Raw genomic sequence first — 3,957 nt, 5'->3', positions numbered from 1 at the left:
TTTAGAGCGGGCGGGCGAGCGCGGCGGCCGCGCGCACAATGAGCGCGGTGCCCGGATGGAGCGCGGCCGGCGCGCGCCTCTGCGCAGGCGCGGAACGGCGCACCTGGCCCGGAGCGCCCGCCCCGCCCGGGGCCCGCCCTGCCCGTGAGGGGAGCGGGGGCTGCCGCGTCCCGGCCCCGCCGTGTGCGGGCACAGCCCCGGGGCTGGGCGCGGTCTGCAGCGCCTGTGCTGTGAGGAGCGGCTGAGGGAGCTGGGGGCTCAGCCTGGAGCAGAGAAGGCTCAGGGGTGACCTTACCGCTCTACAACTCCCTGCCAGGAGGGTGCAGCCGGGCGGGGGTCGCTCCCTTCTCCCAGGGAACAGCGACAGGACGGGAGGACGCGGTCTCAAGCTGCGGCAGGGGAGGTTTAGGTTTGACATTAGGAAGAATTTTTCACGGAAAAGGTGATTGGACACTGGAACGGGCTGCCCGGGGAGTGGTGGAGTCACTGTCCTTGAAGGTGTTTAGGGAAGGGCTGGACGTGGCCCTGGGTGCTTTGGTCCTGCTGACATTGATTTCAGCCTAGGCCGGACTCCATGATCTCAGAAATCTTTCCCTGCCTAACTACAAATGTGATTCCTGCATGCCACTGGTGTGTCGCACTTTAGGAAATGAACAATTGATCTGTTTGTGCAACGGTTTGTTATTGGAAGTATTCCAGAAGTACAATACCAATGTTTTAAATTTTTACCGAAGTATCTCTTTTTATGATTTATTAGGCTGTACTTGTACCAGGTAATGGAAGATGTTACCTCTTAGTTCCCTTTCATTCATTTGCTGTAGGAAATGCTTAAAGTTGTTTTGTCAACAACAGATGTTAAACTCCTACTAAATCTTCAAATGAGGCAGAATTTAAGTACCTATAAATTGAAGTCACAACAGTCCTCTTATTCTGTCTCTTCAGAAATTACATATAGACAAAAATGAAAAAATGAATGCTTGTTTTATTTTACAAATCTTTATTGCAAATTAAGTTCTGAATCCTAAAAGATTTGTTACTATTCTCTTTATTTTTTTTAACTGCACTTGGAAGTGCATTTCAAAATTACCTGAAGTAAGACTTTCATTAAGTAGTTATCAGTTGACAAAGGGTAAAATCTATGTATTTAAAAGTAGACATGCACAGAAGCCTTAAAGCACAGTTTTGACTGGTAATTGCATGCATGTCTTAGCTATGTTATGCTGCTGTTGCAGTTGATACCAAGGTTTTTATAAAAAGAACAATCTTAAATAAGACTGTATATTTTTGATTATGCTGTCTTTTGTGACATTTTTATTAGCATCAAATATAACAGGATTGACTTTGAGGTTCATAGATGAATGCTAGCTTAACTATAGACTACAGAAACATTTTTGTGGCTGTATGGAAAAAGACCTATTTTATTTTCATCTAACCTTGAATTCAGCACTGCAGCAAAATTTTAATCAGGGCTGTTGGGTTTGCTGTGGTGAACTTGTACAAATACACCCAAAACCTACTGAGGGTTCCAGAATTACTGAAGGCAAGCTCAGTGTGTCTCATTTCTGGAAGGAAGATGAGAGGGATAACAAATACAGCACCTGCACTGGTTTTTAGGGATTTCTTGACATACCTAAACCTCAGTGCTTGTTGGTTGAGGTCATGGAGATGTTAAAGCTTTACACTTAACACGTCCCCTCCCCAAATAAAAAGCAACCAAGAGAGCCAAAAGTGACCTTACCTGGATTCCCAGTCATCCTCCTGCCTGAAGGCACAATAAACTATTATAAAAACAACTTTAAAGGATGTTTGCATAACCTGTTCTTAAAGCCCTAAACACAGATTCCACTCATTCCTCAGGCAGTCTAGTCTAGTCCTTAACTCTCCTTTTTCCAATGTCTGGATTAAATACCTTTTGCTGCAGTTCAGCTGATTTATTCCAAGTGAATATGGACAATGTTCTCTTTTTGCAGCACTTTTATGCACAAATTGAGACTGTTACCATATTTTTCTTCAGTCTTTCTCTTTTGAGTTGATTTTTATTAAAAGCACAGACTATTTCTTTTACTTTTCACAACTTCCCAAAGTTACCTTGGTGGCAATTCTTCTGATTGTGCATCTCAGCAGAGTGCATGCCTTTTCCAACCTCATGAACTTGCTGTGTTCTGCTTGTGGTCCACTCTGCCCACTGGTTTCTTTTCTGCAAGTTTATGACAACAATTACTCTCCTCTGTGCAGCTGATTTCTTTGCTGAGTGTTTGCAGAATCATCATCCCCCTGTTGCAATGATCAAACTCTACTCTTGCTTCTCCTCTTTGCAGCGCCTCCCAGCCAGGGGGCAGCCCCAGGTTTGTAAGTGTGGTCTCTAAGCCTTCTGCAAAGAGATTACAATATAGAAGTGTACAGGGAATTTTGTTTGATGGAAATTTAGTATTTATCCATTTCGATATAAACTGTTAATAGTGATCCTCAAAGTACAACCAGTTTTGCATCAAATTGGTGGATTTTCTCTCCAGATCAAATCTCCATACCTTTCTTGTGAAAATGTCAATGAAACAGAAGAGCCTTGCTGAAGTGAAGATCTTCAATTTATTTATGTATTTATTTATTTGTAGAACCAGACATAGAAAACTAGGTTGATTTGATAGACTGTTATGAACAAATCATATTGGTTGGTATTTATAATTTTGTTAGTTTTCAGGTATCAACAAATATTTTTTGAATTCATTCTGGGAATTTTAATCAAGTTGACTGGATTTTACTTTCCTGTTTGTTTGATTGTTATGTTGTTTGGGTTTTTTTCCTAAAGAAAAACACTCAGTCCTTTACTAGTCTCTTGAAACATCTGCCAGTTTTCAAAATAAGTGTTATTTTCTACCATTAGGTTCTGAAATTTGTGGAAAGGTTTGATTAGGAAATGGTAATAGACTTCCAAAGAGGAGAAATGTCTGGCCCATATATTAGTATTTAAACAAGTACAGACCTGTGCTCCTGTAAATTGGTTTTTGTCTACTTTGTATGTGAGACAGCTGGAAGCTGTGAATATCCTTGGATTTGTCACATTTTCCCCTGGGCTTTGTTCCTTGGTGGGGCTTTTCTGTGTAGATTATCCCAGTCCCAGCTTCTGAGCCCAGTCCATTCCCAGCCTGACACTGAAGCTCAGTGCAGGAGCAAACACCAACATTCTCCTCTCTTTAATGGCTTGATGAGGATGGAACCTGAATTTTTAAATTAATTAAAACTGCAGTTTTAGTGTGTTTGGGCTCTGTAAAAATAAAGGGGTATTTGGTGTTTTTAAGCATAGAGAAGTGGTTCTTTCCTCTTTTCTGTAAGGAAGCCTGGCTAGAGCATTCAGCTAGAATCAACAGGCTGTCCCAGTTTCCTTCTCTTCACACAGCCACCCATTTGTCCATATCCCTTTCTGAAAAAAAGAGATGTTGGTTCAGGAGAAGGGGAGGGGTTTGTGGTGCTGGAAGGTCACCTCCAAATACAATCTATACAGTTAAACAGAACCCTGTCTCATTGAAATATAACCCTGTCTCACTTGAAACATATTTCTCTTTTTTATGGCAAAGATCTGTGTACTTCTCTGCTTAACATATTGCTTCTTTCAAAACTGACTTTTGCAGTCTGTGTCTTTACTCTTAACTTCAGTTAACAACAACTCTAAAACTTTTCTTTGTTTGCTTCCAAAATCCAAGTTTCTAGTACAGATTTTTGGATTTTTGGGGCTGACTACATGAAAGCTAGTTATTACAGGAATATATGATGCAGTGACTCAGTTCCTTTTTCAGTCTAATCCTTTTTAAAAGTCAGGCTAGGCTGGTACGGGACTAACTGAAATAGCAGGAAGGATCCTTTTTCCTTTGAAAGACACTGAGTCTTGTCCTGGTTCTCATGTTACACTGACTGGTTGCTACAATTTTAAACTGCACTATTTCTCTGGACTGCAGACAGAGC

The 3,957-nt window shown here is 41.6% G+C and overlaps 1 protein-coding gene across 2 annotated transcripts in view; it reads left to right on the top strand.

Moving 5' to 3' along the window:
- The window catches only part of RNF111 (ring finger protein 111), a 52,646-nt gene that overhangs the window by 178 nt on the left and 48,511 nt on the right, over nt 1-3,957 (top strand). The window lies entirely within an intron of this gene.

The sequence above is a fragment of the Melospiza melodia genome, chromosome 15 (assembly GCF_035770615.1).
Source record: "Melospiza melodia melodia isolate bMelMel2 chromosome 15, bMelMel2.pri, whole genome shotgun sequence".
NCBI lineage: Eukaryota > Metazoa > Chordata > Aves > Passeriformes > Passerellidae > Melospiza > Melospiza melodia.
The sequence above is the reverse complement of the archived record's forward strand: the minus strand, read 5'-3'. Positions and strand labels throughout refer to the sequence as shown.